The sequence below is a fragment of the Rutidosis leptorrhynchoides genome, chromosome 1 (genome assembly GCF_046630445.1).
Source record: "Rutidosis leptorrhynchoides isolate AG116_Rl617_1_P2 chromosome 1, CSIRO_AGI_Rlap_v1, whole genome shotgun sequence".
Classification (NCBI taxonomy): Eukaryota; Viridiplantae; Streptophyta; class Magnoliopsida; order Asterales; family Asteraceae; genus Rutidosis; species Rutidosis leptorrhynchoides.
The window spans coordinates 128015746-128027751 of record NC_092333.1 but is presented as its reverse complement, the minus strand read 5'-3'; the positions used below and the strand labels follow the sequence as shown (position 1 = coordinate 128027751).

General features: G+C 34.2%; 1 long non-coding RNA gene across 1 annotated transcript; it reads right to left on the bottom strand.

The window, feature by feature from the left end:
- Positions 1-2485: 2485 nt before the first annotated feature.
- Positions 2486-9785, bottom strand: LOC139864888 (uncharacterized). Its single transcript, XR_011764528.1, has 5 exons — positions 9767-9785; positions 9526-9607; positions 8658-8778; positions 2993-3370; positions 2486-2904 (listed from the first exon to the last, which is right to left on the bottom strand). It is a non-coding gene; the product is annotated as an uncharacterized lncRNA (long non-coding RNA).
- Between the last annotated feature and the right edge of the window lie 2221 nt (positions 9786-12006).

Genomic DNA, 12006 nt, shown 5'->3' with positions numbered 1-12006 from the left:
TATAGCTAACTCAAATATTACTGCATATAGAGTGTCTATGGTTGTTCCAAATAATATATATACATGGGTCGATATGATATGTCAAAACATTTGCATACGTGTCTATGGTATCCCAAGATTACCATGTATAATACAGTATAAGTTAGCTAGGATATGATTTGTATAGAATTGTTACAATATTTCCCGTAGCTACAACAATAAAAAAATATCCAATCTTGTTTTACCCATAACTTCTTCGTTTTAAATCCGTTTTGAGTGAATCAAATTGCTATGGTTTCATATTGAACTCTATTTTATGAATCTAAATAGAAAAAGTATAGGTTTATAGTCGGAAATATAAGTTACAAGTCGTTTTTGTAAGAGGTAGTCATTTCAGTCGAAAGAACGACGTCTTGATGACCATTTTGAAAAACATACTTCCACTTTGAGTTTAACCATGATTTTGGATATAGTTTCATGTTCATAAGAAAAATCATTTTCCCAGAAGAACAACTTTTAAATCAAAGTTTATCATAGTTTTTAATTATCAAACCCAAAACAGCCCGCGGTGTTACTACGAAGGCGTATGTCCGGTTTTACGATGTTTTTCGTGTTTCCAGGTTTTAAATCATTAAGTTAGCATATCATAAAGATATAGAACATGTGTTTAGTTGATTTTAAAAGTCAAGTTAGAAGGATTAACTTTTGTTTGCGAACAAGTTTAGAATTAACTAAACTATGTTCTAGTGATTTCAAGTTTAAACCTTCGAATAAGGTAGTTTTATATATATGAATCGAATGATGTTATGAACATCATTACTACCTCAGGTTTTGTGGATAAACCTACTGGAAATGAGAAAAATATATCTAGCTTCAAAGGATCCTTGGATGGCTTGAAAGTTCTTGAAGCAGAATCATGACACGAAAACAAGTTCAAGTAAGATTTCCACTCGAAATAAGATTGTTATAGTTATAGAAATTGAATCAAAGTTTGAATATGAGTATTACCTTGTATTAGAAAGATATCTTACTGTAAATAAGAAAGATTTTTTTGAGGTTGGATGATCACTTTACAAGATTGGAAGTAAGCTAGCAAACTTGGAAGTATTCTTGATTTTATGAAACTAGAACTTATAGAATTTATGAAGAACACTTAGAACTTGAAGATAGAACTTGATAGAGATCAATTAGATGAAGAAAATTGAAGAATGAAAGTGCTTGTAGGTGTTTTTGATCGTTGGTATATGGATTAGATATAAAGGATGTGTAATTTTGTTTACATGTAAATAAGTCATGAATGATTACTAATATTTTTGTAATTTTATGAGATATTTCATGCTAGTTGCCAAATGATGATTCCCACATGTGTTAGGTGACTCACATGGGCTGCTAAGAGCTGATCATTGGAGTGTATATACCAATAGTACATACATCTAAAAGCTGTGTATTGTACGAGTACGAATACGGGTGCATACGAGTAGAATTGTTGATGAAAATGAATGAGGATGTAATTGTAAGCATTTTTGTTAAGTAGAAGTACTTTGATAAGTGTCTTTAAGTCTTTCAAAAGTGTATGAATATATATTAAAACACTACATGTAAATACATTTTAACTGAGTCGTTAAGTCATCGTTAGTCGTTACATGTAAATGTTGTTTTGAAACCTTTAGGTTAACGATCTTGTTAAATATTGTGAACCCATTGTTTATTATATTTAAAGAGATGTTAAATTGTTACATTATCATGATATTATGATATATAATATATCTTAGTATGATATATATACAGTTAAATGTCGTTACAACGATAATCGTTACATATATGTCTCGATTCGAAATCATTAAGTTAGTAGTCTTGGTTTACATATGTAGTTCATTGTTAATACACTTAATGACATGTTTACTTATCATTTATCATGATTAAACATAGTGTATCAATATCTTAATATGATTCATATGTATTTAGTAAGACGTTGTTATAACGATAATCGTTATATATATCGTTTCGAGTTTCTTAATTCAATAAACTCAATTTTATGTATATAACTCATTGTTAAAATACCTAATGAGATACTTACTTATCATAATATCATGTTAACTATATATATAATCATATATATGTCATCATATAGTTTTTACAAGTTTTAACGTCCGTGAATCACCGGTCAACTTGGGTGGTCAATTGTCTATATGAAACCTATTTCAATTAATCAAGTCTTAACAAGTTTGATTGCTTAACATGTTGGAAACACTTAATCATGTAAATAACAATTTCATTTAATATATATAAATATGAAAAAGTTCGGATCACTACACGCGATACCATTCGTACATCATGTACATCTCAAATCCCTGGAATAAGGTATTATCGTTGTTCAACAACTAAAATAATCATTATCACGCTTTAAACTTTAATGAACAACATGTTAACTTACAAAAACCAAACAGGAGAAACAGATTACAATATTCATTTCATACGCTCTCATAGTATTCATTGAAATCACCAACTTCTTAAAACCTTAATCCCCAAATCTTAGTTTTTTATTTTTGAATAATAATTTAAACAATAAATTTCCATAAATGAACTTTAATGATGCAAAGTTTGAAGAAACATTTACCTTGAATAGTACTTAATAGGCTGAGAAATTTCTAACACTCAACCAATAATCTTCGAGTATTTTAGATGTTTCAAGTCAAGGGTGTACCTATTTAAGATTGTTCTAATTTTCGATTTAAAAAACAAACTTATGCATTAAACATAAAAATATCATAATAAAATTAGGGAAATCGCAAACCTCTTTTTCGGCTTCAAAGAACTCTCCTTCACCTTTCTTTTTATTCTTCTCGGCTTGCTTGGAAAAATATTTGTCATCATTCATTCTCCACCCTTACCTAAACACTCAAATACCATTAATCTTGAAGAGATCTGCAATACAGCAGATTGTTTACAAACATAAAAGTGATACTGAGTATAAGTTTATATTATTTCAATACGGAGCTCCATGTCAACCAACCTTTTATACCTTTTCATCAGGAATACCATGTTTTGAGTCAACCCAGCCCGTTTTGACCTGAATGAAAGAAGGTGCAATGGATGGAATAATAATAATGTTATATATTATACCATAAATAGAAAGCGTGAGGGCAATCTTTGATCAAAACCAGATGTAAAAAAACCGTCCAAAAGATGTGCATGAGCAACCAAACCATCGGGTGCCTTTTCAACGTGGTAAGGCTTCTTACACAAAAATGACAATTGACTATTAAATATTTATTTAAAAATAATGATTACCAAATATTACCATATTACAATAGCATCGGTGGAGCCAGAAGGAATAAGCCCAAATCGAAATCGATCATTTGGAAATGTAAATTCAACATCATATCTTGATCTGCATTAAGCATGAAATTTAACATCTACAAACATCTAAACTCTCTGTAATTTCATCTCTCTTAATTGATACAAATTTACAAAATACAACGAGGATATTTATAGACCCGAGATACAAGACCTTACTGCCCAATAAATGCAGCAACCCAACTAACTACATTAATTGCACCGACTACCTACTAACATTAAATGTGTATTCGTATGTCTTATGTATTGTAACACTCCCCCTCAAGCTGGAGCATAGATATTGATCATGCCCAACTTGTCACAAAACTGACGGATACAATTTATAGGTAATGCTTTGGTGAATAAGTCAGCCAACTGTTCATTACTTTTGATATGAGGTGTTTGAATAATTCCTTCTAACTTTTCTCGAGTAAAATGACAGTCAACTTCAATATGTTTGGTCCTTTCATGGAAAACGGGGTTGCTTGCAATATGAATAGCTGCTTTGTTATCACACCACAGATTCATTGGTTCGGACTGAGCAAAACCAATCTCGCTAAGAAGGTTACGAACCCAAATAAGTTCACAAGTTGTCTGGGCCATGGCTCGATACTCAGATTCCGCACTTGAACGAGATACCACATTTTGTTTCTTACTTTTCCAAGATACAAGATTTCCTCCAACAAAGACACAATAACCAGTTGTAGACCGTTTAGTTGCAGGATCACCATTATAATCAGCATCAGAAAATCCCTCAATAGTGTGATGACCATGATTCTGGTATAAAAGACCACGACCAGGTGTACCTTTTAAGTACTTTAAGATATGAGTGACAGCATCCCAATGTGAGGTTCTCGGAGATGACAAGAACTGACTAACAACACTCACCGGGAAAGCAATATCAGGACGGGTGAGTGTAAGATAATTTAGCTTGCCAACAATCCTTCTATATTTTTCTGGGTTCATAAGAAGTTCTCCTTCGTCAGTTTTTAACTTTATACTAGGTATCATTGGTGTTTCACAAGTTTTTGCATTAATCATCCCATAATCACTGAGCACATCAAGGCAATACTTTCTCTGAAATAAGAAAATACCTCTTTTATTTCGAGAGACTTCAATACCGAGAAAATATTTCAAAGGACCAAGGTCCTTCGTTTGAAATTGAGTACTTAAGAATGTTTTTAACTTGTGAATTCCTTCTTTATCACTCCCAGTAATTACAATGTCATCCACATAAACAACAAGCAAGATGCACCCAGAGTTTGATGAAGCGAAGAATACGGAGTGATCATATGCACTTCTTCTTAGGCCAAAGTTTCTAACTACCGCATTGAATTTTCCGAACCAGGCACGAGGAGATTGCTTCAAACCGTAAATTGCTTTTCGTAATTTGCATACTTTACCAGACTCCCCCTGAGCAACAAACCCAGGTGGTTGCTCCATATAGACTTCTTCTTGCAAATTTCCATGTAAAAAAGCATTTTTCACATCAAGTTGGTGAAGTGTCCATTGATATGTAGCAGCTAAAGAAATGAATAATCTGATAGATGTGAGTTTAGCAACAGGAGAAAAGGTCTCAGAATAATCCACCCCATATGTTTGAGCATATCCCTTAGCAACTAAACGAGCTTTCAACCGTGCCAAAGAACCATCAGGATTAACCTTTACCGTGAAGACCCACTTACAACCAATTGCCTTTTTAGAAACAGGTAAGTTAACTAATGCCCAGGTGCAATTATGATCGAGTGCATTCATTTCCTCAATCATAGCAGCACGCCATCCAGAATGAGCCAAAGCTTCACCAACAGTTTTCGGAATGGAGACAGAGTCTAAAGTGGCAACAAAAGCACGAGAAGAGACGGACAATTTATCATAAGAGACAAAGGAAGCAATAGGATAAGTACACTTACGTTTACCTTTTCGAAGAGCAATCGGTATATCAGAATCAGAATCGGAAGATTGGGTATCATGAATATCACTAGAAACATTACTCGGTGACTCACCGGGAGGATCTACCGACGATGACTATGGCTCAGGAGCGGGCACTGATGTAGGACGGGGTCGTCGACTGTATATATATTGAAAATGGTCAGTTTGTTCTGATGGTGTGGGCTCTGGTGTGGGATCTGGTGTGGGATCTGGTGTGGGAACTTCCATGCTATATCTCAATAAGTCATCACTCTCCTCATGATTGCGAGAAATAGTTGTAGGAAAGAACGGTAATTCTTCTTGAAATGTGACGTCTCTGGAAACAACATAGCGTTGGAGAGTTGGTGAAAAGCATCTATACCCTTTCTGAAGACGAGAGTATCCTAGAAATACACACTTAATAGATTTAGGATATAATTTGGTTAGGTGAGGTTGGGTGTCTCGAACAAAACAAGTGCTACCAAATATCTTAGGCTCGATTGGAAACAAGGATTTTGTAGGAAATAAAATACTATATGGAATATCACCATTAAGAACTTCAGACGGCATGCGATTTATAAGAAAGCACGCAGTTGATACGGCATCAGCCCAAAAAGGTTTTGGAACATTCATTTGAAATAATAGTGCTCGGGCCACCTCAAGAAGGTGTCTATTTTTCCTTTCCGCAACCCCATTTTGTGCTGGTGTATCAACACATGATGACTCATGCAGGATACCTTCTTGTAGCATATATGATTTAAAAGACTCTGAGAGAAATTCTTTTGCGTTATCACTTCTCAGAGTTAGAACAGAAGTATGAAATTGTGTTTTTACTTCAGCAACAAAGGAACAAAAATGATTAAACACTTCCGAGCGACTTTTCATTAAATAAAGCCATGTAACACGAGAGTAGTCATCAATAAAAGTAACAAAATATTTAAAACCAGATTTTGATGTCACAGAACACGGACCCCAAACATCAGAATGTACTAATTCAAATGGGGACGCAGCCCGCTTATTGACTCTGGGACTTAAGTGGACTCGTTGATGCTTAGCGAACTGACAAGACTCACAATATAAAGAGGATAAACCGGAAAACTTAGAACATAGTTTCTTCAGATTCTGTAAAGAAGGATGACCTAACCGACAATGCATCATAAGAGGAGAGGATGACTTTGAGCAAACTAATGATCGGGGAATTTTTGTTGTAGTTTCAAGTATGTAAAGTCCATCAGATACCCGTCTTTTACCAATAATCTGTTTCGTCGAGAGATCCTGAAAGATACAAGAGTCAGGAAACAGTAAGGCTACACAATTTAAGTCACGAGTAAGTTTGCTGACGGATAGTAGGTTAAATGAGAAATTAGGCAGACACAAAACGGATGATAAAGATATAGATGGGGTGAGGTTGATAGTGCCGGAACCAAGAACAGGGGAGGTGGTACCATTTGCAATTGTGACATACGATGAGTGTGTATTGAAGTCAGAGTAAAGATGGTTATTACCTGTCATATGATCTGAGGCACCAGAATCAATGACCCATTTGGAGGCTGATGATAAGAGACACGTGTCATTACCTATTTCAGCAAAAGCAACGGTTGAAGTAGTAGGTTTCACAGATTCACCATTTGCAACAGTTGAAGATGCAGCATGTGCTGAAAGATTATTCCTCATATTTTGAGTTTGCAATTTCTTGCAAAATCGTTTAGTATGTCCAAGTTCATGACAATAAAAACACTCCACACCAGAATTAGTGGGTTCTTCCGTTGTTCTATCAGTATGGCCTCCTCTTGAACTTCCTCGATAACTTCCATGATAACTTCCTCGATAGCCTCCACGAGACCTCCCTCCTCCTCTAAATCCTCCACGACTGACAAGAGCAGTGTTGTGCTCAGAAACTTGAGGTGTTTTAACATCCTCGTGACGGAGGACACGAGCAAATGTTTCTTGAAGAGAGGGAATTGTAGACTCGTTCAAAAACTGGGACTTAATAGCATCATGTTCTGGTCGTAAACCAGTTAGAAAGCTAATGACCGCGACTTGCTCACGTTGTGTCTGCATAGTCTTAATATCAGCACTCAAAGGCATCACAGAGTTAACTCCTCATATGTTTTCTTAAATTCCATAAAATAAGCCATTAAAGATCGATCGTGTTGTTCACCGCGATGAAAAGATTTGCACACATTAAATATTCTAGAGATATTGCTCTTTCCAGAATATAGAAAATCGAGATACTCCATAAGCTCTTTTACATACTCACAATGATTTACCAACGAAGTAACCGAAGATTCAATGGAATTCATAATTTGAAGAAAGAGTCTGGCGTCATTTTGTAGCCACAGATCCCGTGTATCATCTTTAGGAGGTTCGGAAGTAAGATGAGAAGCTTTTCCCATGCTCCTAAGATATACACGGATTGTCTTACTCCATTCAAAGAAGTTAGACCCATTAAGTTTATTGTCGGTCAAACGGGCTGCAATAGGAATAGTCTCGCTTAAATTACCATCTATTTTCTTTTCATCGCTCATTTTTTTTTTTTTAAACTCAGAAATAAAATTAAATAAAAGATATAAATAAATAATAGAAGTTTTGACTTTTGCAAATAACGATCCACTAGCAAAGCTATAATAGAAGATATAAATAAATATCTAACTCCACTTGCTAAGTGGATATAATAGAAGAGAGTACCAGAAAGATTGAGTTTCTACCAAAAGAAAAAAAAACACAGCCGACCCTTTTTTTTTTTTCCGGCGAGCAACCTGAAAGGTGATCGGAATCAAGAGAGAGACACTCGGACTAAACAATCGACGGTGAACAGTGATACACGCGCTCTCACGCGCCGGTGAACGGACGGGGTGCGACGGAGATAGGCGGCGCGTGTGGGTTCTGTGGTGGCCGGAATTCAAATTAAATTTCAGGGTTTGCTATTCGAGAACTTCTGAATCGATTGGCGGGGGTGGTGAGATCAGAAAATGACATCAAAGTGGCCAATTTTTATTGACAGTGACGATCGATGGTGATGACAGTGGTGATGGTGATGACAGTGGTGACTATAGACTCAAACGATAACAGGTACGCTCTGATACCATGAAATTTAACATCTACAAACATCTAAACTCTCTGTAATTTCATCTCTCTTAATTGATACAAATTTACAAAATACAACGAGGATATTTATAGACCCGAGATACAAGACCTTACTGCCCAATAAATGCAGCAACCCAACTAACTACATTAATTGCACCGTCCCAACTAACTACATTAATTGCACCGACTACCTACTAACATTAAATGTGTATTCGTATGTCTTATGTATTGTAACAAAGCAATAAAAAAGTTGTTATTTATTAGTTGTAGAAACAGAAAATGGATATATAGCAGTAAAAAATTGCCAAGTGCTATCAAACTTTAATTGAATATGGCAGCTGATATACCAGAAAAATGAAGACCTCACGAGGCAAAAAAACCATCTAAGCTGGTCGTGTGGTCGTGTAGCAGCGATTAGTCCCATCCCAGTTCATGATCACTTGAAACAACACATCAAAGGGTCCACATCTACACAAATTTACATCTTCATATATTCATGTTTAACTACCAACACCATAATTTACATTAAACACCACATACATAACAATGAAGAACTTCTATTATAAACCCCAAAAGTAGACATACAGTTTATTGAATCTGTATGAATGACTTACAAAAATACATAAATGGAACCAAAACTTAAAATTGAAAGTGGAAGTTAAAGACAAATATGATGAATTAACAATTATTTGAAAGTGGAAGCGAAAGTAATCAATCAATATGAAGAATAAAGAATCATGGTTAACCTGTGCAGTCATCTTTATAGTCAATTTCAATCGTTTTAGGTGAAGTTTTGTCATTCAAGTCTTTAAAATCTCAATAAAGAACAAACCATTTTCTAAAGAAAAAAATCAAAGCTTTCATACAACTACTTACTTTCAAGTGAAGTTCTACTATGTGCCAAATGGCTGACCTGCACAATACATATAACTATGGCAACTGAATTGACAATAACTATCAAAATAGAACTCATTAAATTAATCAAAAATATACATATAATAATCCAATAACTAAAATTAAAGTATAAATCTTAAACAAATACAAAGAAAACACACAAACAATTCTTCAAATACTTGAATGGCATAGCGAAGGTGTTAAACAAATTACAAATATAAACATCAATTATTTCAGTTCATTATTGACGTCTTTGTGCACCAAATCACTTGCTAACTATAAATATGAAAGAAAAATGAAAAACAAACTTGAGATACTAACCTTAATTCAGCAAGATTCTCAGCATCTGGATGCAGATGATTAACCTAAAATCCTTATACTAACAATATCAGGAAAAAAAACCCTAAAAACCAGATCAAAAGAAGAGATGTCAAATTAAAACTAAGAAAAATTGAATTCAAGATAAGATTAACATGTAGAGTTCTAACCAGTAATTGTTAGTAAAAGAAGAAATTAAATAATCAAAACTGAAAGTATTGTGTTTGAAGAAATTAAAACTTACATTGAGCGATGGTGGCGGTGGCGGTAACAATGGTGGCGGTGGCGGCGGCGGCGGTGGCGATGGGCAATGGCGGCGATGAGCGATGGTGTCTGGACTATATTTACAACTGAAAATGAAATAATGGAATAGGGTTAATATGTTTGAGAGAAAAGCTAGTGTGTTTTGAGAATAAGTAAAAATCAAGAAGCATGGTATGGGAAAGTGAAAAAGCTGGAGTTTTTTTTCAAAATAAAGCTGCATATATGCAATTCAAATTTTCACATCTTATTTTTTATATTTTAAATTTTAATTAGTTTTCATGCTTAACAAAATTGTAAAATAAATTATTTATGATGTCACTTACATTGCTTCTCCTTTTTTTTTTATTTATTTTAAAGAAGAAAAAAACATTTTTATGACATCATGTAATTAGCCTTTTATAAGAATGTAAATAGATTGGTATTTTGTTGTTATTTATGTCATAATATTATTGGTATTTTGCATCTTATACTTTGGAATGAAATGAAATGACTACTTTCATTATTTGCTCATTTAGTATACGTAATGTACTCTTTGTATTTGTATACACTATCAAATAACACAAATAACACAACATTGCAATTGCATAAGTTGTTGGAAAATAGGGTTGTAAACGATAATCCCGGATTGATTCTTGAATCGTGAAACACTTTCCTAATTAAGTATTTCGACCCTACTTGCCTCGGGTTACACGAAATCTTAATTGGGATAAGACAAGAACGCAATTTGTCTCTAGGCAAAAAGAGATCAAATTATAATATTAGTGAGAATGTGATTTTTCTAGTATGTTCATTCATGAAAGCAAACTCATATCTCATATATATAAGAAATGAAAGGGTGCGATGAAAGGTCGCAACCTTTCAACAAAAAGAGGCAACCTTTCAACGAAAAGACGCAACTTTTCGTTAACACCTAATGAAAAATGGTGGAATTTTGAACCTTTTCAATACCACAATTTTCATACCAGTATCAAGTTAACTCTTACGGGCGTGTACTCCACACACTCCAAACCCGTTACTAAGTATAACTCAATTACCCTTGCTTTCAAGTAAATCACAATTAACTAAAATGCTTGTTGGTAACACTAAAATCACCAACAATTCCCCCCCCCCCCATTTTAGTGTAATCCTTGATTTACTAAAACTTGAACAAATAGAACAAACCAATGCATAAATGAAAATGTTTCAGAAATTAAATTTTCATCTTAGTATATTACATCATCCAGAATTCGAGAATCGGGGTGTTTAAGAAATTAAACCCTTCAACCCATATGAAAACGAGAGAGTAATACACACATCAGTTTCTTACATTCGTCTAATACTAACTTGACACTATTATAAGCCATGTGTCCCAATCCTTCAGTGAACATATCGGCAGCCTAAGTCCAAAGCTCCTTGAAGCGGCAAAACTTCATGCTCACATAGGTAGTTCTTTTACATCTTGAACCCGCATATGCAATTTTTCAAAAGAACTATTAAGAAGTTAAACTTCAACCTACCTCAACTTACGAGTCTAAACACATACTTTGGGATCAGAATATTTATATGTTTCAATCTTCAGGAAGTAAGCTTTCCACATTAAAATTCAGCTTCTAGCGTTTTACTAGAAGGGAATTGGGTGTCTCACTTTGGAAGATTTCGGTGGACTTCAATCCCACATCATTAGCCAACTTGTGCGCACTTAAGTCTCGGGCTAATTCTTTTATAAAGTGATTTACTCAAACTTTGTTACGACTTAACAAAATTTACATATATCACTCCATTCGTGATCAACTCACGAAACATAGTATGTCTAAGGCATAAGTATCTAGATTTTCCCTTGTACATTTAACTATACGCCTTAGCCAACGAATATCCCATAATTAGGAATCTAAATGGACATTACTCTCATTCACCTCGACTTCAATCAATTTTTCCTTTGTAATCCTTATATCCAAGGACTTACTAAATTCTTATATGACCATAAGAAACTCGTACGTACTTAAAATTAATTGATTGATCAGTCAGTGTGTATGTCCACTTTTTACGGTCTCACCAATGTAAACATATAATTGGTACACCCTTGATAATGGATCTTTATTATCATTGTGCACACAATTAATCCTATTACATTATATGTGAGATTATAAGTATAAACTTACCTTTGACAATCCACTTCTAGAACCAAGAAGTAATGACAATTAGTTTATAATATCAATAGTCTCAACATCAATCATTTGATCC